Here is a 22,336-nt window from a genome sequence, read left to right on the forward strand (position 1 = left end):
TGGGGAGCAGAATGAAGCCCCCATAATCCAAGGGGAAATGGTTAGCAACCTGCTACACCACTTAGACACACACAAGTCTATGGGTCCAGATGGGATCCACCCAAGGGTACTGAGGGAGCTGGCAGAAGTGCTCACCAAGCCACTTTCAATCTTTTATCAGCAGTCCTGGCTAACCGGGGAGGTCCCAGCTGACTGGAGGTTAGCAAATGTGATGCCCATCTACAAGAAGGGCCAGAAGGAGGATCCAGGGAAATACAGGCCTGTCAGTCTGACCTCGGTGCCAGGGAAAGTCATGGAGCAGATCATCCTGAGTGCCATCACGCGGCACGTACGGGACAACAAGGGGATCAGGCCCAGTCAGCGTGGGTTTATGAAAGGCAGGTCCTGCTTGACTAACCTGATCTCCTTCTATGACAAGGTGACCCGCTTAGTGGATGAGGGAAAGGCTGTGGATGTTGTCTGCCTGGACTTTAGTAAAGCCTTTGACACCGTTTCCCACAGCATTCTCCTGGAGAAACTGGCTGCTCAGGGCTTGGACGGGTGTACTTGGCTGGATGGCCGGGCCTAGAGAGTTGTGGTGAATGGAGTTAAATCCAGCTGGCAGCCGTTCACAAGTGGTGTTCCCCAGGGCTCAGTATTGGGGCCAGTTCTGTTTCATATCTTCATTGATGATCTGGATGAGGGGATTGAGTGCACCCTCAGTAAGTTTGCAGATGACACCAAGTTGCGTGGAAGTGTTGATCTGCTGGAGGGTAGGAAGGCCCTGCAGAGGGACCTGGACAGGCTGGATCGATGGGCCGGGGCCAACTGTATGAGATTCAACAAGGGTAAGTGCCGGGTCCTGCACTTGGGTCATAACAACCCCATGCAAAGCTACAGGCTTGGGGAAGAGTGGCTGGAGAGCTGCCTGGCGGAAAAGGGCCTGGGGGTGTTGGTCGACAGACGCCTGAACATGAGCCATCAATGTGCCCAGGTGGCCAAGAAGGCCGATAGCATCCTGGCTTGTATCAGAAACAGTGTGGCCAGCAGGACTAGGGAAGTGATTGTCCCCTTGTACTCGGCACTGGTGAGGCCGTACCTCGAGTACTGTGTTTAGTTTTGGGCCCCTCACTACAAGAAAGACATTGAGGTGCTGTAGTGTGTCCAAAGAAGGGTAACAAAGCTGGTGAAGGGTCTAGAGCACAAGTCTTATGAGGAATAGCTGAGGTAACTGGGGTTGTTTAGTCTGGAGAAGAGGAGGCTGAAGGGGAGACCTTATTGCTCTCTACAACTATCTGAAAGGAGGTTGTAGTGAGGTGGGGGTTGGTCTCTTCTCCGTAGTAACAAGTGATAGGACAAGAGGAAATGGCCTCAGGTTGTGCCAGGGGAGATTTAGATTGGATGTTAGGAAAAACTTCTTCACTGAAAGGGTAGTCAGGCACTGGAACAGGCTGACTGGGGAAGTGGTTGAGTCCCCATCCCTGGAGGTATTTAAAAGATGTGTAGATGTGGCACTTAGGGACATGATTTAGTGGTGGACTTGGCAGTGTTAGGTTTGCGGTTGGGCTCGATGATCTTAAAGGTCTTTTCCAAACTTAATGATTCTATGATTCTATGATTCTCAGCTCCAGCTCAAATGTTAGTTTACCTGCTCAAGGAGCCTGAAGGTTATGCAATTAAGCCTAGGCACGAAGAGAGAAAGAGGAGGGCAGAGGAAGGAAGGAAGGAAGGATAGAGGGAAGAAAGAAAAGAAAGAAAGAGTTTAGTGGATATTTGTTACTGACAGAAATTTAGAGTGATCAAATACTGCCTAATAATTTGCTCCAGACAGTCATTTTTTGCGTGCTACGTTTTCCTGAACTGGAGGACTTATGTTGGGGGAGGTCTGTTGTGTAGAGCTGCAGCACCACCTGGAGTGCTGTCTGTATCATATAACAGGGGAGAGGCAGCAGTACCTTGAAGTACCACCTCCCCCCAGCACAAACCTCTCCATGTTAGCGCAGTGCTGCTTCCAACTCCTTGAATTACACCAAATAGTAAATCTCTACACAGACATGTAATCAGTTCAGGTTGTTATATGATGTACATATTAACCAGCTTCATTCTTCTGTGTATGTTTGGGAATTTTTCTTTCTAAATGGAAGTTCTGTAAGAGTTAGATAGGAATTGTGATTATTTAACAAGGGTGCTACAGAAGTGAAAGATAACCTAAGTGTTGAAGTGCAGTGCCATTTCTCTTCCTTGATGTTGCTGGTGAAGAAGCCATGAATATTAATAGACCTCTTTTTAAATATTTCTTCATGTCTGCCTTCTTGTTAAACAGCCTCCCTCTTAGCCACTTTTGGGTTAAGGGGTATTCAGGGGTCCCTTAGTATCTGCTGTAACCGTTTGGGGCCTGCTCTGAGCTACACACAATTTCTCATGGATAGTGAAGAAGAGAGGAGAGCCACCAGACCCATTCTCAGTACATGCCTTCTGCCTGCAGCTGAAGCTTTAGCAGTAAAGAGCAGTTCTGGCAGCTCTAGACATAACCTTTTCCCTAAGGAATGTTCCTGGAAACAGTTTTCTTCACTTTAATGCCCACGGAGCAGAGCAGAAAAGCCATTCCACAGTTCTCACACATCAGTGTGGGAAAGCCAGGTCTTTACTTAACCATTCCCTCTGACACATAAGCACACACACCTCTACATAATATACATATATAATGTTAATGAACTGTTTAATTTAAAATACATTGAGTCTTGTCCTCTGTTTAGCCCTGGGGACTAACATATGACAAACCTGACCTGACCTTTTTTCAAAACCTGGTTTCTTGTTTGCTAAGCCAGGAAGAAAAGGTTTATGTTACTTTGGAAGAACTCCATGATTATGTGAGGAACAGCTCTGACAGCATTCTATCCCCTATTTTTGGCTATCCCTTTGAAAAATGTGGAACAGAATTAATTTCCCCAACTATAAATGTCTGCACTGTAGCCACCTACATCAGAGCTAGTCATCTGGACTCCCTATGCAGTGGGTGGAAAGAAACAGGCACTCGTAAAATGCAATAAATGTCACTTATTTTAGACATCTCTCTCAGAATGAGATGAATCACTCTCTGCATGCATTTATTTTTCTTCATTTTCTTCAAGAGCTCAGAAACAACTACACTGTAGATATTTCAAAAGATTAGCTGAATCCCACTCATCCATTATTATGACACAGTCCTTTTTATAAACAGAATGTATTGCTATCTTTTTTATTTCATACTGGTGTGATGTTTTTAAGTGCTTCTGAAGTTTGTTAATTTGTAAATGTTTTTTGACAATGTGTTTAAATTTAGTTAACATACTGAAATGTTGTGCAAACTGTGTGAGGAAACTATTGTTCCCTTCTCTGCTTTAAAGAATTGTAATCCTTCAGCTAGGCAAGTATTGCTGAAGCAATATAACCAGCTCAGGATATATGCAATTATCTCAATATAAAGAGCTCATGTCTTTTATTCTAGACCAAGAAGGAAACCAATAATCATATATAAAAATAAGGCATTTTTCCTTTATTTCCTTTATACAAGGAAAACTGTAGTCATCCAATGGACTTTACTGGCATAACTATGTATATTAAAAACACCAAACTCTGGTGTTGTTACATGTTTGTGTAGCTCAGGCCTTAGGAGAAACACATTTTCACAGTGCCCTTGAATATTTCATACCTCTGAGCTTGTCATAAGCATGCTGCTTTAGTGCTGAATCTGCAGACATGGGCAGTGTAGTCATCTTCTCTAATTTTTGGTGTCAATAATGTAGATACCTATCTCCAAACTAGCAGACTTTCTTTATAGTCAATGGAGTGGGATGCCTTTTGGCATTTTAAGGGCACAATTCATCTGACCTATTTTAGACATATACTTTAAGAAGAGGTGAATCATGCATTAGAAATGTCTGGTTTTCTTCATTGACCATAGTCTCCCAAAGACTAACACAGATGTACATTTCTCTCTCATGTATGTCTGCTTTTCAGCAAATGAATCCCACCTCGCTGTTTTCCACGGTCTTTGTCTTTCTGGCCGTGTTGCTGTTAGTCAAAAAGGACCACAGCAGAAGTGCTCACATAGGCATACCCATATAATTATTTTAGGAGCATAGCTCCTGGCATGATTTTGGCTCATGCCAAACAGCAGTCTTCCAAAGAGAGGAGGATCAAGGACCATTCTTGAAAGGCAGTTTGAATGCAGCAACCTTATTTTGCAGCATAAGAAATTTTAGACATAAGGACATGAGCCATGCTATGCCCTGCAGCTTTGAGGGCTAGAGAACTCTTCCCTTGCGTACTTAAACAACATGATCACTATGGTATCTGGCCACAGGTTAGAGAGCTGATTCCAGCCAAGTACAATAGTTAATCTCTACCCCACCAAAGATGAAAGTTACTGTATGCCAGTGTGCTCACTGCACTCAGGAACTTTTACAATGTGGAGAATATAGCCTGTGACAAGTTTTTAGTTTATGGCATTCATAAATGCCTTTTATGAAGCATGAAGAAATCCATTATCAGATTTTAAGTGAGCACGTTTCAAAAATGTCATTATGTCTGTGACTAACCAAACACCTATGATTAGTCCTTTTATTGCTGACATTTCTAAGAGAAAATGAAAATGGTCTGTGCGGTAACCATCTAGCTGGCTCTCTAATTGCAGTCTGAAAAGACCTACACAAACATGTATTGATTGTCATCCATTCTTAAAAAGCATAAAAACTCAGTCAACCTTCTAGTCACATTTCTCACATGTAGAATTGTAGAGGGCTCACCACAGAGAAAGCCCTGCCCCACACCTGCAGACTTCGTACCTTGACAACTAGACTCGGACCTACAGACTTCCTGGCAAATAGCCCCAATATGTGTGCCCATCTTTGCTGGTGCAAGTGCTGGGATCTCCAATAGATGAGTTTTCAAATGTGAGGATTCAGACTCTGAGTATATATAGAAATTACATTTTTTGAGGTGAAATATCAAATATAAGAAAATACATTACTGTGCGCTTATTCAGGAAATTGAAGTAGAGCTGTCTGCACTCTAGTTTTGCTAGTACCACTGGGGTTGATAATTTTTCCATGCTTACTGGCCAGCCAGCACAGGCAGTTGAAAATTTTGGTAATTGTGAGAACTCATTACAGAAAACAAGTCAGCCAGCCAAATTCTGCTCACTTAGTACTGGTGTAACTCTGGAGTATATCTACCTTAGTATTAACTTGGAATGGAAATTAAAAATTAAATATAGCTTAGTGCAGCAGAATTTGTTATTTAATCTCTTTTTCCCAAAGCTGTTAGTGACATTACTGTAAACTTCACGCAGACATTAAGTTCTTGAGACAGAAAGTTCTTTTACTGTGTAGGATGCCTACCCCAACGGGACTCAGACCTCCATCCTTTAGGCTGTAGTATTATACAGGACTTTGAAAGAAAACCTAAAAGCTGTCAAACATCACACAAATGTCAGTTAATTTACTTAGCAATCCCATCTATGCTCCAAATACTATAACAGCTCCAGAGATGCTACTTTTATCTCCCTGATAAATAAGATTTTTATTCCTTATTCCTGCTGGGAAGCAGAAGCCATTTTCTTACTACAAAATTTGGAGCAATTTTCCAATAGAAGGTACAATCCAAGAACCTTAAATAATGTCAAGACAGAGACCTATTACTTAGGTGATAAAAAAAGAAAGGACTCAATATCCAATATGTGTTCAAATGTGCTCTTATTCCTAAATGTCCTAGTTTTGAGAAGGTTAAAATAGGACCCATCCAACCAGCTCTGAAATGCTGCTGTTTTGATAGCAGTTATCATAAATTATGTCATGATAAAAGGAAGCTACACTTAATAGCTTAGTCTAAAACAGTCACAGGAAGATCCTACTAGGCTGCTTTGTGGCTTAACCAGAAGCTTGTAAGACATGAACAAAGTGAAAAAGGACAGGGGAGACCAGAGGCAAATACTCTTCTTCCATCATTCTGCCAGGTCTACTATACCACTCTATGGATTATGTCAGAGAGGAGCAAATGCTGTTCCCCACTGAAATCAAAGGTGATGCTTTCAATTATTACAATAAAAGCTGGAGCAAGATTTTAATGAGATTTCTTGTTATGATCATTTTGTTACGTTTTATTTGCTTTGTTGCTTTTTCAGTCTAGGCATTTTAAGGCAGAACTGAAAACAGATCACACTTAAGGCAAAATGTGTGTGCTTAGGTCTCTATTTAAAAATATTTTTTGTTAAGAATCAATGTGATTCAGTGCATTAGCACACTGACCTAAAGGTCAAAAGAGACAAGTTTTATTACTTATTCTGCCAGTAAATTGCCTTGAAGCCTAAAGTACCTTCTATTTTAACATGCTGTCTACCCAACATGCTGTAGCCTCCAATCTCAATGCCTTCTAGCATAAGTTTAACTTATCTAATAATTTTCAAGGAAAAGGCTGTTAAGTTACATTTAAAAAATGGAGGGGGGAAAAAAGCAATTTTGACTGTAAAAACTGCTTTAACATGTGAAGCAGCTTTAGGTATGAGGTATTATAAACATGTGCTTCTTGTATCAGCCTCTCTTCTAACTTTTTTAATGCAAATTTGCCCCACCATGCAATTGTGCTGATGGTCTTTCCTGGTCTACACAAGTCTACTGGCAGGACAGTCCACTCCTTGGTGTAAATTACTCTCATTTCTTGAATGAAAAGCTTTGATGGCAAAAGGACATTTTCTTTAATGATGATATCTATGCCTGTATGACGGTTTCTGCTGTGTCAGTTAGGATATCAGATTTAAATGCAGACCAAGCCAAAGATTGTGCCAGCTTTTCCATTAAAAAAATTATCTCAAATTACTCATTGCTTCCTGAAATTGTTTGGCTATAATTGCCCTGAGCTAGTTTTTGCCCGCAGCTGTCATTCTGCTACAGGATTTCAGCAAAAAGACTATCTCTAAATGTGCTTTAAATCTGAGAAAGTTGAAGAAGAAATACTTTCCATACAATAATACATTTTCATTTCTGATCAAGGAACTTTGAGAAAGAAATATTCTGGGGGAAAAAGAAGTCCTCAATGAGGAAAAATGTCTTGAAAAATTTTTTTGGAAAAACTGATAGTGATCTTACTGAGTTATGCAGAGTTCAAAATTGTATTTTGGGAATTATTCTGGTTTCATCACTTTCTTACCCAAGCAGGACTGTGTGTGTATGTGCAGTTAAATTAGCTGATGGAAATATCTCCAAGGAAAGCATTAAATGGAATCATAATTAGGGAGAAAAAAAGTCAATGGTTGCTGCCCATATTCTTTGTCCTTGAAAAGTATTCAGGGTGAGAATTACATTAACTTGTATTCTGAAGGCTGTAAATCAGCAAAGGGTGAAATTATGGTGTAATTCTCATGAACATATTTTAATGACCCTTCTTTTTTGCCAGATACTGTACTGCACATGTATTATCACAAGGTACTTCTTAACATATAAGACACATGACTCTCTATTCAGGCTCTCATTCAACACATCCGCATCTTTGATGAATTCATGAGCTTCCTAGTTGAAAGTCTACCAGATGACTGTTACAAAAAAGGCCTAGTATAGTTGAAAGGGGAGCAAATATTTAAGTCAGAGAATCTAAGTCAGAATTGTATGACCTATATACAGTGTCCCGCTGTAAATGTTTCTGCAATTCCCCTCCTACTGAAAATGTCACTTGTTCAGCTGTTCCTCACCACAGATCAGAGTTTCACAAAAGCTTTAAAGGAAATGGGATGAGGAGTTTAACACCACCACCACCACCCCCTCCCCCACAATTAAATATCTTGGAATAGAAGAATAAGTCTCCAAAGGATGGAATGCTATATTGAAGCTATAATAACAGTGCAAATCCTATTGCCCTCAAAGGAATAAACTCAGAAAACAAGATCCTATGGGTTCAACCTGCATAAACTTGCCTCTAGCCCTGAATACATTTATGTTCTATGGGAAAATCCTTCTGAGCATGGACAGGTGATTATGTGTCTTGGAATACAAGACTCCTTGTAGGAACAAATCCCAGTCGTTTAACCCAAAACACAGCATGTGATCTTGACACATGAGTTTGGCACCCTGCAATGTGAGTGTGTCCTTATCTCATATGGATGTTATGGCCTTGCATTTAATTTTATTTTTTTGATTTGGTCACTCCTCCTTATTAATTCCTGTACAATGAGGGTCACTGTTCCTTTCAAGCGAGGTCATAGGTTCTAATAGAAATACAATCACAAAGCATATGATTTGCACCTGGAATCAGACCCATGAAATTCAGGGTGTAGATGAAAGATTTGGCAGAAAATATGTAGAGACTGCTGCCAGAACTATCCCAAATAAAAAATGATGGGAACTACCCAGTTTCTGGTATCCCAGTTTCAATCCTCAGGCTTGACAAGCAGAGGTACACTATAGAATAACTATACCAGGCTGTGAATATTTTCAGAGATCAGTGTGAGATCTGTTTAGAGATTCTTCATGCGTGAAGATCCATTTTTAAAGTTACCTCACCCTAGCTTCAGTCACTGCAGTTTTAACTATGAAGCACACTGAGCTAGCTTATGAAGATATTTATAGATTCCCACATAAAACCAGTGCTGCAAGTTTGCTAAAGAGGTTTTTTCATTTCTTTGCTTCTAATACACCCAATATGTTAGAAGCAACTAGTCTGGGATCACTTCAAATACACATGCAGAAATTCCATGCTAAGAAACTCCTTGTAAGTGGAGGGATCTGTCTTCCTATTTCAGTACTAATTGAAAAATGTTAGGCTTGCCCCGTAGAATCTGAATTACAAAGAGAATTTGTCCAGATTAATCCGTTGACTCATAACACACTCAAAGCATACACAGATGCCTTAGGCTTGCACACCCTGGTCTGGTTTATTGTGATAATTAAGCACTAGACCTGTCTACAGATTTCTTTTTTTTTTTTTTAACTGAAGTGGTTTAACAAGCACTATCAAACTTTGCAACATCATAATGTAATAACATCGCCATGCAGGTGAATGTAAGAAAGCTCAGACAGTTTCCTGAGGCTCTCTTGGACTTGAAAAGACAAAAGATATGAAATAAAGTTAAATGTCCATGCATGTAGCTGACAATGGCTAATTTTCTGTTTGGAAAACAGCTGCAGTAGAATTTACAAACGGAAAAAAAGATAATTAAATTCCCTAGGCACTCTAAGAGAGATCTGACCAATTTCTCAGGGATTATTTCCAACTCTATCAAAATGTATGGAACAGCTACAAATGCAATACAGTAGTTTTCTAAATACATTGTGTGCCCATATAAGCTTAAAATGTATCTAACTCCTTTCAGTTATTATTTAGCAATACTTAATGTTGAAAGGATAGATCAAGAATTGTTTTTTCAGTGTTAATGCCACAGCTGGGATCCTAATGATGATGAAAGGGGTCAGTCAAACTATAATATTTGAGGGGCATTACCAATCATGTTTTTCTTCTTTCTATGTTTTCTATAATTGGCTTCCGAAAGCATGGAATCCTTCAACATTCCCAGCACCAAGCTCCACAGATTATCTGGACAAGCTCCACATGTTATCTGGACAAGTATCTCCTATTCTTGTTTTGAAAGTGCCATCTGAAAATTTCCTCTTTTCCTTCTCCTTGACAGTCATGATTTTATAAACATACATATATTTTCCCTTAAATGTCTTGTTCCCAGGTTGAACACTGCTAGGCGATATATGTATGTAATTCTTTACTTACCTTTCTTGCTGTTCTGTGTATTCTTTCTATTTCTATCATCTTTAACATTTTTTGGGGGGGTGTGGGTAACTGAAAGTCTATGGAGCATTCAAGGAATGTGTGTATCATGGATTTCTACAGGACATTTTCTGTGCTGTTCATTATTTCTTTTCTAAACATTAAAATCATAGAATCATAGAATCATTTAGGTTGGAAAGGACCCTTAAAATCATTGAGTCAAACCGTAAACCTAGCACTGCCAAGTCCACCCACTAAACCATGTCCCTAAGCGCCACATCTACATATCTTTTAAAATATCACCAAGGATGGTGACTCAAACACTTCCCCAAGCAGCCTGTTCCAATGCTTGACAACCCTGTCAGTGAAGAAATTTTTCCTAAATATCCAATCTAAACCTTCCCTGGCACAACTTGAGGCCATTTCCTCTTGTCCTATCATTTCTTACCTGGGAAAAGAGACAGACACCTACCTTGCTACAACCTCCTTTCAGGTAGTTGTAGAGAGCCATAAGGTCTCCCCTCAGCCTCCTTTTCTCCAGACTAAACAACCCCAGTTCCTTCAGCCGCTCCTCCTAAGACTTGTTCTCTAGACCCTTCACCAGCTTCATTGCCCTTCTTTGGACACGCTCCAGCACCTCGATGTCCTTCTTGTAGTGAGGGGCCCAAAACTAAACACAGTACTTGAGGTGCAGCCTCACCAGTGCCAAGTACAAGGGGACAATCACTTCCCTAGTCCTGCTGGCCACACTGTTTCTGATACAAGCCAGGATGCTATTGGCCTTCTTGGCCACCTGGGCACATTGATGGCTCATATCCAGCCAGCTGTCGACCAACACCCCCAGGTCCTTTTCCACCAGGCAGCTCTCCAGCCACTCTTCCCCAAGCCTGTAGCGTTGCATGGGGTTGATGTGACCCAAGTGCAGGACCCAGAACTTAGCCTTGTTGAAACTCGTAAACAGAACTGGCCCCAATACTGAGCCCTGGGGAACACCACTTGTGAACGGCTGCCAGCTGGATTTAACTCCATTCACCACCACTCTCTGGGCTCGGCCATCCAGCCAGTTTTTTTACCCATCAAAGAGTACACCCGTCCAAGCCATGAGCAGCCAGTTTCTCCAGGAGAATGCTGTGGGAAACGGTGTCAAAGGCTTTACTAAAGTCCAGGCAGACAACATCCACAGCCTTTCCCTCATCCACTAAGCGGGTCACCTTGTCATAGAAGGAGATCAGGTTAGTCAAGCAGGACCTGCCTTTCATAAACCCACGCTGACTGGGCCTGATCCCCTCGTTGTCCCGTACGTGCCGCGTGATGGCACTCAGGATGATCTGCTCCATGACCTTCCCTGGCACCGAGGTCAGGCTGACAGGCCTGTATTTCCCTGGATCCTCCTTCCGGCCCTTCTTGTAGATCGGCGTCACATTTGCTAACCTCCAGTCAACTGGGACCTCCCCGGTTAGCCAGGACTGCTGATACATTATTGAAAATATCCTTTTTAGGTTTTTTGTTTGCTTTTGGTTGCTACTGAACACTGAGTTGAAGTTCTCAGTGACCTGTCTACAGTGACATCAAAATCATTTTTTCCAAGTGATATTAGTTAACTCAAAGATTTTTATTATATACAGCTTGTCAAGACTGTTTCCTTCAGAAATTACATTCCATTTATAAGCATTTAGTTTCATTTGCCATTTTATAGTGCAGTCACTGATTGTGGAACTTTCCTGCAACTCTTTGGATCACCACACATCATCATGTTCACCTTGTTCCCAAATTATTCTTGACTATGTTTAACAGCACAGGATTCATCATAGCTTTTTATGGACTCCACTGAGAAGCTCCTTTCACTCAGACAACTCACAGTTTATTTCTATCTTTTAATTCCTGACTTGAATATATCATACACCCACAAGAAGATCTCATTCCATAACAGTATGGTTTCCTTAAAAGCTTTTGGAGAGGAACTATGCCAAAAGCATTTTGAAAATCCAAATAAATTTTATCATTTTCTGCCAACCAATCCATGTCTTCAATGATTTCTTCAAAGAATTCTGTTAAAATTATGAAGTATGATTTTCTGTACAAAACAAGTGTTGTTTATTGGCCATCATATCATAGTTATATATGTGTTAATTAATTTCATTCTTGAGTGTGATTTCTATCACTTTTATCAATATGATCTGTAGTTCCTTGGATCACACCTGAAATTATTTTAAAATTGATGATGTGTTAGCCACCTTCCAATCCTCTCCTACCAGAGCATTCAGTGCAAGGCTTATTTATATATCACAGTTAGCAGTTCAGCAATTTCATACCTGAGTTCTTTTAGAACTCTAGAAAGAATACCATCTGCTTTTAGCAATTAGTGTTCATTATATTGATTCATTTTAGAACCTCTTCAACTGCTCCTTTATTTGAGACAATCCCTCAGTGTAATCTGGAATGCTAATTAAGCTGATTCGTTAAAATATATTATAATTTATAAAGTAAAAAAGTAAAGTAAAATCCCTTACAGTTCTTAAGAACAATGGATGCAGACCACATACATAGAATGAGTGACTGCATCTTGGAAAGTTACTCATTAAAAGGATGTAGGGATCCTGGTGGGAAAGCAGTCAAACCTCATCTTGAAAGCCAATGACATGGCAAATTGGCAAATTAGCTACTACTATCCTTTGACAAAAAAGTGAGAAAGTAGGAGCTAAGGAAGTTAGCAGGAGCTCCTAAGTAGGAGCTAAATTGAAAATAGGAGCTACACAATTTTACCTGTACATAGACCATTGGTAAAACACTACTAGAGCACGTCGTGTTGTTGGCTGTATTTTATAAGACTTTGAAATATTGGAAAAAGCACAGAAAAGAGTCAGAAAAATAATTTGAAGACTGGAAAAGACACCATCCCCTCACAAAGGAAGCAATTAGTCACTGGAATACAGGCCCAAGGGTAGTTAAGTATTCACTACAGTTTCAAGTCTTCAGAACAAGTTAGAAAGACTTTTTGGTATATATGCTTTGCCAAACATATTAAAAGCAACTAATCTCTCCCTTCCCAAATTTCTGTCTGTAAGGGACAAATTTTTTATATAGGACTTATGAACTTACAGTTTCTTCAGCATGTTTGAAAATTATATCCTTTCTTCCCCAGAACTCCTAGGCCCATAGCCTGAAAAAAGTGGAAACAATATGAATGCATGTGGATGTCAGAAATTCTGCAAATATGTAAATAAATACCTAAATAAATAACTAAGCTGACATTGTGGGAAAGCACAAAAATGACCCTGAATTGCTGCTGACAACCTGATACTGTGAGATTGCATCCCTTACTTTGGTAGAGATGCATTTCTTTTCAGATCATTTGTCTTTCATGTACTATTGAACGTAAGATGTGTCTCAGTGATTGATTGATTGATTGAAACAAGGAGACAAAGAAACAATCATTAAAAATTTAAGCCCTTTTCTGGATCATCTTTGAGGAAGTAATCATGAGTAGGCCAGGCTGCCATTGAAGCATCCATACCATCACATATCTGTTGTGACAAAAACTTATTTTGATTGTTCAAATTATGTAACTGGAAAACATTTTTTTCTCAGAAAGACAAATGGAACCAAAACCAATTAAATAGCTATAGGTCTTCAGGTTTGATTGTACAGTTATACAAAACACTCTTTGCAGAATAAAAGAAATCTCATTCAGCACTTACAGTGGAAGAAGTCCTGTTGATAACTCATGTTTAGGTTGTAATTCTTGCCAAAAAAAGCTGTTTTTTGTTTACACATGAGGTCTTACACAATGAATTAATAACTTACTTAGAATTCTACAGCAAAATGTGGAACTATAAACCTCATAAATAATTGTGATCTACATTTCACCCCAATATGAGCAGAAAATCATGACTGTGATGCTTGATTTTTCCAAATTGCAGCAGACTGGAAACAAGAGAAACAGTCCCAATCATGTGGATCTGGAGGGTAGGAAGGCCCTACAGAGGGACCTGGACAGGCTGGATCGTTGGGCCGGGGCCAACTGCATGAGGTTCAACAAGGCTAAGGGCCGGGTCCTGCACTTGGGTCACAACAACCCCATGCAAAGCTACAGGCTTGGGGAGGAGTGGCTGGAGAGCTGCCTGGCAGAAAAGGACCTGGGGGTGTTGGTTGACAGCCGCCTGAACATGAGCCAGCAGTGTGCTCAGGTGGCCAAGAGGGCCAATGGCATCCTGGCTTGTATCAGGAATAGTGTGGCCAGCAGGACCAGGGAGGTGATAGTGCCCCTGTACTCGGCACTGGTGAGGCCGCACCTCGAGTCCTGTGTTCAGTTTTGGGCCCCTCACTACAAGAAGGACATTGAGGTGCTGGAGCATGTCCAAAGAAGAGCAAGGAAGCTGGTGAAGGGTCTGGAGCACAAGTCTTATGAGGAGCGGCTGAGGGAGCTGGGGTTGTTTAGTCTGGAGAAGAGGAGGCTGAGGGGAGACCTTATTGCTTTCTACAACTACCTGAAAGGAGGTTGTAGCGAGGTGGGGGTCGGTCTCTTCTCCCTAGTAACGAGTGATAGGACGAGAGGAAACGGCCTCAAGCTGCGCCAGGGGAGGTTTAGGTTAGATATTAGGAAAACCTTCTTCACCGAGAGGGTGGTCAAACATTGGAACAGGCTGCCTAGGGAAGTGGTTGAGTCTCCATCCCTGGAGGTATTTAAAGAACGGATAGATGTGGTGCTTGAAGACATGGTATAGATGGACTTGGCAGTGATAGGTTAACGGTTGGACTCGATGATCTTAAGGGTCTTTTCCAACCTTGATGATTCTATGATTCTATGATCTGAAGGCCAAAATTTCCCAACGTTTAAGGCATCCAAATGCAAATGTAAGAATCAGGTCTGGGGTGAAGGTTTGGCTCTCAGATTGTTAAATGGAGACCTGGATCTGTTCAGTGCTAATCATTCTGCTAAATCAGAACCTGTCCTCACTTGTTGTGTAACTTTAGATGCTGTTTTCCCCAGACCACTCATTGTCAAAGTTCGCAATTAACTCTCTACCAAACAGCAACACGGTGTGAGAGATCTGCTGGCAAGGTATCAGTGCAACACATCAGTAATCCATCATTCTGCTTCATTCATTGTTGAAACACAGTAGGGAGCTGAACACCAGCCAGCAAAACAGTCCTGGTTGTGCTTCCTGCCTCCCACATGATTGAGACAGATAGACTTCAGCGATGAATGGACAGACAGAAGAGGGACAGGCTAACAGTTTTAGGCCATGTTCTCCCACAGCACTGCTGGGACAGAGAGCAAGCTAACAAAGCCAAATGGGCAAGAAATTTCCACCAAAGGAAAAGCCTCCCTCACACCTCTGACCAAGTTCACTGGGAAAATGGACCAAGTCCACTCACCTTTCACATGGACCATCAAACAATCCCAAACAGTCCCTAAAGCCTGCACCCTGCAAGTTACTTCATTATCAGTGAGACGCCCTTGCAGGCATGAATTTAATGGGGATCTCAAGCTAGTGTGTTGCCTCACACGGTGCACGGCCACATGTGGCTCTCTGAATGGCTATGGTTACTCATATTCTTTCCCTCTACTCTTTCCTCCCTCCTCCTTTGTCAGCATTTTTGACAGAGTTGTATTGCAGGATGAGTTGCTCAGTAATCAGAGACAAGCCTCTGGCAGAGGTCAGCTTCATGCCAAGTCCCCAAGCCCTACTCAGCATGGGTAACTTCACAGCACATCATGTCGATCTAGCTGGCTTATACAGAACAATTCCCAAAAGCTATTATTGTCCAGGAAGATGCAGACTAACAGCCTTATTGGTTAGAGTCTTATCATTTTGGTAACAAACATATTCTTAACAAACATGTTCTTAAGCAACAGAGAGTCTGCCGCTCCAAGCTTTACCCATGGGATTACTTGTACATGCCATGGCTGTAGGATTGGTGCGTCCTTTCACCACATTTTTTACCTCCATGATATCTGAGAAATTGTGTGGTATCAACAGCAAGGCTTCCAGTTATGTCCATCAAAGTAGCATGCTTTGACAGGACAGGACCTGTGAGATGTACCTGTGTCAGGTTTGTGCACCTAGAGTTTCATTTGTGCTTCCTGCAAAGTATGTTGAGTACTATAAGTTTAGAATCTCATATTTACAAGTTTATGTCAGAAAAACTTTTCAGAAGACACATTACCATTTCAAACAGCAGCAAGACTGAAACTGACAGTTTGGGCATCTCTGACATTGAATTTTTGTCATGGAGGATTTGGGGTCTTCATTTTTTTTCCTCAACAGAATTAACTCAGTCTGGTTTGAAACTCTCTCAATAAAATTCCCATATCAATATTAGCAGTGTGCACAGCATGAGGAACCCACAAATCAAACAAAAGGCCAACAACTGCACAAAGGTAGGGTGGAAAATGTCTTTTCAAAACAGTATGTATGTGGGTGTAGCCAGAGATTCACTTTAAAGGAAATGGGGGAGAAATACAGAAAAGAAATCTAGTCATATCCAGATAGCAATAATTTATTCTTGTAAAATTCACCCTTAAGGGTGAAGTTAAGGGCCTAATAATTTCCCTGGGTTCGTGACATGGTCACAGTGGTCATGATGCCATTACAGCTCAATGATCAGTTGGTCTCGCAGACCTCCCAGACACCCTGCGATTTCAAGAGCCCTTGGAACTGGAGAGTCTGTCCAAGTTCAGAGCATGTCAGCACTCTTCAAACAGCAAAAGTTTATTCCTAAATAATAAGTCATTTTGACCACAAGCATACATAGACTCCTATTCATAACACTGAGAGGTATCTTAAAAATAGGCTCAGCTGATACTCATACAAAATCTGCCCTTTTATTCAAAAAACATCCCAAATTTTGCTTTGGTGAAAAACAAAGTTTGGGGTGCATGATAAAAATATTTATTGCAATAATCTCTTTGATCTAGTGATCTGATTTTTATGTTTTTTTTGACATTTTACAATTGGTTAAAATACAACAGTACTCAGTGAGATTGCTAACTAACCTAATTATTTATCAGCAAAGGACACCTAAAGATATTGCGTGCCAGCAGAGCCAAACAGCAAGTCAGAGGGAGAACAGGAGCTTCCAACAATGATAACAATCAATTGTTCAGTCCTTTGAGAAAGTAATTAAAATAAAAAGAGTAAAAATATGCAATGATCTAATAACATGGTTTCTTCATACAAGCATGTTTTAAAAGTGTAAGTTTATATTTTTTCAGAAGGCTTGAAATATGACATTTCCCCACCACCTGTGTCCAATGTCCCTAAATTTCCTCAGAAATCTTGCTCTATGTTCTACAATAAGGCAATTATTTCCTTGCCACCTTTTTTTGCAGACTGGCAATCAAATGGCAGCTCTAGAAAATCTATAAAATATTAACATTTTATTGAAGCAAATGTGGAAATGAATAACAAAATCAGACCAGTGGTTTCTTTTTAATTATTTTCTTTTTACTGATCCAAATTTTTTAATAGCATGCCATCTAGGGGTCCATGAGTTCTTGTCAGTTTTTAAGAAGCAAGGTCAGGCTTCACAGGAAGATTACAGAGCTGTGGTTCGTATATGCAGGGAGAAGACATGAAAGGCCAAAGCTCAATTAGAGTTGAAACTGGCCAGGGTTGTGTCAGATAACAAGAAGGGCTTTTTTAAGCATGTTAATAGCAAGAGGAGATCTAAAGAAAACATTGGACTGATACTTGTTGAAGATGGTCACCTGACTAATAGGGATGAAGAAAAAGTGGAGGCATTCAATGCTTTTTTTGCCTCAGTCTTTAATAATACTGACAGATCTTGGGCTGCCCAGTCCTCTGAGTCGGAGGACCATGAGTGCGGAAACAGTGACTTTCCATTTATGGACACTGAAATTGTAAGGGACCAGCTGTATCAGCCGAATGTTCATAACTCCATGGGGCCTGATGGGATTCATCCCAGAGTACTGAAGGAGCTAGCAGATGTTATGGCAGGACCCCTCTCGATCATCTACCAAAGGTCTTGGGAGTCTGGGGAGGTCCCTGCTGACTGCAAGCTAGCCAATGTTATACCAATTTACAAGAAAAGCAAGAGGGAAGACACAGGAGACTACAGACCTGTTAGTCTAACCTCAGTACCTGGAAAAATTATGGAGAAGATCATCCTGGGTGCTACTGAAAGGCATTTAAAGAACAATGCAATCATCAGGCACAGTCAACATGGGTTCACGAAGGGAGAGTCCTGTCTAACTAATTTGATATCCTTCTATGATAAGGTCACCTGCCTAGTGGATGAAGGGAAGGTGGTGGATGTGGTTTTTCTGGATTTTAGTAAGGCTTTTGATACTGTTCCTCACAGCATCCTTCTGGACAAGTTGTCCAACTGTGCGATGAGCAGGTACACAGTGCGCTGGGTGAAGAACTGGCTGAAGGGCAGGGCTCAAAGGGTTGTGGTGAATGGGGCTACATCTGGCTGGCGACCAGCCACCAGCAGTGTTCCTCAGGGCTCAATCCTAGGGCCAGTTCTGTTCAATATATTTATCAATGATCTGGATGCAGGAGTTGAATGCACCATTAGCAGGTTTGCTAATGATACCCAACTGGGAGGTGCTGTTGACTGTCTCGAGGGACAAAAGGCCTTGCAGAGACATCTAGATAGATTGGAGCATTGGGCAAGCATCAATGGCATGAAATTTAACAAGACCAAATGCCAGATTCTGCACCTGGGACAGAGTAATGCTGGACACAAGTATAAATTGGGAGAGGAGTGGCTGGAGAGCAGCCCTGCAGAAAGGGATCTGGGGGTGCTGGTTGACAGCAGGCTCAATATGAGTCAGCAGTGTGCCCTGGCAGCCAAGAGGGCAAACCACATCCTGGGGTGTGTCAAACACAGTATAACCAACTGGTCAAAAGAGATGATTATCCCTCTGTATTTAGAGTTGGTGCATCCTCACCTTGAGTACTGTGTATAGTTCTGGGCCCCACAATTTAAGAAGGATGTTAAGGTCCTTAAATGCATCCAGAGGAGGGCAACAAAGCTGGTGAAAGGGCTGGAAAGAATGTCCTATGAGGTGAGGCTAAGGACTCTGGGTTTGTCTAGTTTGGAGAAAAGGAGGCTCATTGCTCTCTACAGCTTCCTGAGGAGGGGAAGTGGAGAGGGAGGTGCTGATCTCTTCTGCCTGGTATCCTGTGACAGGATGTGTGTGGGAATGGCTCAAGGTTGGATCAGGGGAGGTTTAGACTTGACATTAGGAAGCATTTCTTTACCAAGAGGGTAGTCAAACCCTGGAACAGGCTTCCTAGAGAGATGGTCAATGCAGTTGGACTAGATGATCATTGCAGGTCCCTTCCAACTGAACTATTCTATTCTATTCCATTCCATTCCATTCTATCTAGTACCCAAGGGTACTGAGGGAGCTGGCGGAAGTGCTCACCAAGCCACTTTCAATCCTTTATCAGCAGTCCTGGCTAACCGGGGAGGTCCCAGTTGACTGGAGGTTAGCAAATGTGATGCCCATCTACAAGAAGGGCCGGAAGGAGGATCCAGGGAAATACAGGCCTGTCAGCCTGACCTCGGTGCCAGGGAAAGTCATGGAGCAGATCATCCTGAGTGCCATCACGCGGCACGTACGGGACAACAAGGGGATCAGGCCCAGTCAGCGTGGGTTTATGAAAGGCAGGTCCTGCTTGACTAACCTGATCTCCTTCTATGACAAGGTGACCCGCTTAGTGGATGAGGGAAAGGCTGTGGATGTTGTCTGCCTGGACTTTAGTAAGGCCTTTGACACCGTTTCCCACAGCATTCTCCTGGAGAAACTGGCTGCTCATGGCTTGGACGGGTGTACTCTTTGATGGGTAAAAAAACTGGCTGGATGGACGAGCCCAGAGAGTTGTGGTGAATGGAGTTAAATCCAGCTGGCAGCCGTTCACAAGTGGTGTTCCCCAGGGCTCAGTATTGGGGCCAGTTCTGTTTCATATCTTTATCGATGATCTGGATGAGGGGATTGAGTGCACCCTCAGTAAGTTTGCAGATGACACCAAGTTGGGTGGAAGTGTTGATCTGCTGGAGGGTAGGAAGGCCCTGCAGAGGGACCTGGACAGGCTGGATCGATGGGCCGAGGCCAACTGTATGAGGTTCAACAAGGCTAAGTACTGGGTCCTGCACTTGGGTCATAACAACCCCATGCAAAGCTACAGGCTTGGGGAGGAGTGGCTGGAGAGCTGCCTGGCGGAAAAGGACCTGGGGGTGCTGGTTGACAGACGCCTGAACATGAGCCATCAATGTGCCCAGGTGGCCAAGAAGGCCAATGGCATCCTGGCTTGCATCAGGAATAGTGTGGCCAGCAGGACCAGGGAGGTGATAGTGCCCCTGTACTCGGCACTGGTGAGGCCGCACCTCGAGTCCTGTGTTCAGTTTTGGGCCCCTCACTACAAGAAGGACATTGAGGTGCTGGAGCGTGTCCAAAGAAGAGCAAGGAAGCTGGTGAAGGGTCTGGAGAACAAGTCCTGTGAGGAATAGCTGAGGGAACTGGGGTTGTATAGCCTGGAGAAGAGGAGGCTGAGGGGAGACCTTATTGCTCTCTACAGATACCTGAAAGGGGACGGTCTCTTTTCCCAGGTAAGAAGTGATAGGACGAGAGGAAACGGCCTCAAGTTGTGCCAGGGCAGATTTAGATTGGATGTTAGGAAAAACTTCTTCACCGAAAGGGTAGTCAGGCACTGGAACAGGCTGCCCAGGGAAGTGGTTGAATCCCCATCCCTGGAGGTATTTAAAAGACGTGTGGATGTGGTACTTAGGACATGGTTTAGTGGTGGACTTGGTAGCATCAGGTTAACGATTGGACTTGATGATCTTAAGGGTCCTTTCCAACCTTAATGATTCTATGATTCTATGATTCTATTCTATTCTATTCTATTCTATTCTATTCTATCTGACATGGTATAGTCCCAGAGGTAGTCATGCAAATCACATTTTAAAAAAATCATTCTGAAAACTTGTATCTATAATTACAGAATAATCACAAGAAGCCTAGTGTTATGGTGTTTGAGCCCATATTGAGTTCACACTGTGCTTTTGACATTAAGGAGGACAGAAATTCTAGATGGGGAGGACAAACTCATTGCTGAAGCATTAACAGAATAAGCAGTTAAGCTGTTCACTGCTAAGAAGTATATGCAATTCATTTAAAAAATAAATACATCTTGCTATAACAAACTGCAGGCTATTCTGGGAGAAAAGGATACTCCCCACTCTTGCTGAAGCTCTGCTACTGCACAGAGGTTAAAGATTTTATGGGCAAGAGAGCAAGCCGACTCTCTTGTGTAGGAAGATACTGTAGCTTTCCCCTGGCAGAGGTGAGCTGTGACTTCCTTGGGTGCCAAAAAGCATTTCTGCATTTTACCAGTCACTGTTCAACATGAAATAAGGACCATCCTTAGAACAGGCCTGAGACCCATGACTTTCCCTCCCTGCCCTATGTACAGACTGGAACATGATGCTGCATTCCTGAAACAATAGGCTTGGAGGAGCAGGCTAAGTACCTTGCTCCAGAATATTAGGTTATAAATCCTTTGTGGTGGAGGGTTGCCAGAGAGCACTGAGGAAGGTGAAAAAGCCTTGGTGATGCATGGGATTTAAGGCATATTTTTGTTGTCACGGTTCACGTGGGAGTACTCCAGCGATCTTTTACAGTTCTCCCCTGAGCAGAATCTCATCCCAAGGAATTTAGCCCTCCACATACACTGTATTGAGAGTGCAGGTAAGGCTTTGGATTCTCCTCTGGCATCAGGCATGAAAAGATAAATATTGCACTGCTGAAAAGTGTGGCAGACTCAGTCTCTTTTTAAATGAATGCCTCTATCATCACAAATCGGTAGGTTCATACAGAGATGATAGTGCCTGGATGGACAAAAAATACCTTGTTGTAATAAATATCTCTGTAACTGTGCATATCTTCACTTCCGTGAGCAATAGAAAATTTGTGAAGACTTGAATTTTGATATCTGAATCTGCAAAGTATAAGTTCTCAAAATTACACAGCTGCAGGCTTGCAGAATATAATGGTTTTAGTTAAAACCTGGACAAATCTAAAGCTTAACTACCAAGAAGAAATGAGACAGCAAAACTTTGAAGCTGCAACACTTCAATGAACATCTAACACCGTATTAGCCACTACAGCTTTCTAACACAAGGAACATTTTGGAATATGAGTGCATTTGCTAAGAGAGCACAGTCTCAGGGCAACAGGACCTCTTTTGCAATTCCCTTGGTTCTTTATTTAAGCATTATCCATTTGGTAGATACTCAGCTCTGTATAGGTCAGTCAGTGCATGCTAAGCATTGGAATAATTATGCTCTGAAAAGGAACATTCATATCAGAAAGGGAAACTGCCTTATTTAAATATGGTCAGAAATAATTAAGTAAAGTTAGTGATAGAGAAAAGTTCACAGCAGGAATTCATGACAATGATAGGTCATGCTCGTACAGTGAAAGCTTTGACACAAAGCTTGTGTCACAGTGAGCTCAATGGAAGGTTAGTCACTGTGTATTAGTAAGCACTTGGCTGTATGATTTCCTAACAGAAGGTGCAGGACATGTCTGAACAATTTTTAAAATAGTGAGAATTCCTTTTTCACATTG

Source organism: Platalea leucorodia (genome assembly GCF_965183815.1).
Source record: "Platalea leucorodia genome assembly, chromosome: W".
NCBI classification, from domain to species: domain Eukaryota; kingdom Metazoa; phylum Chordata; class Aves; order Pelecaniformes; family Threskiornithidae; genus Platalea; species Platalea leucorodia.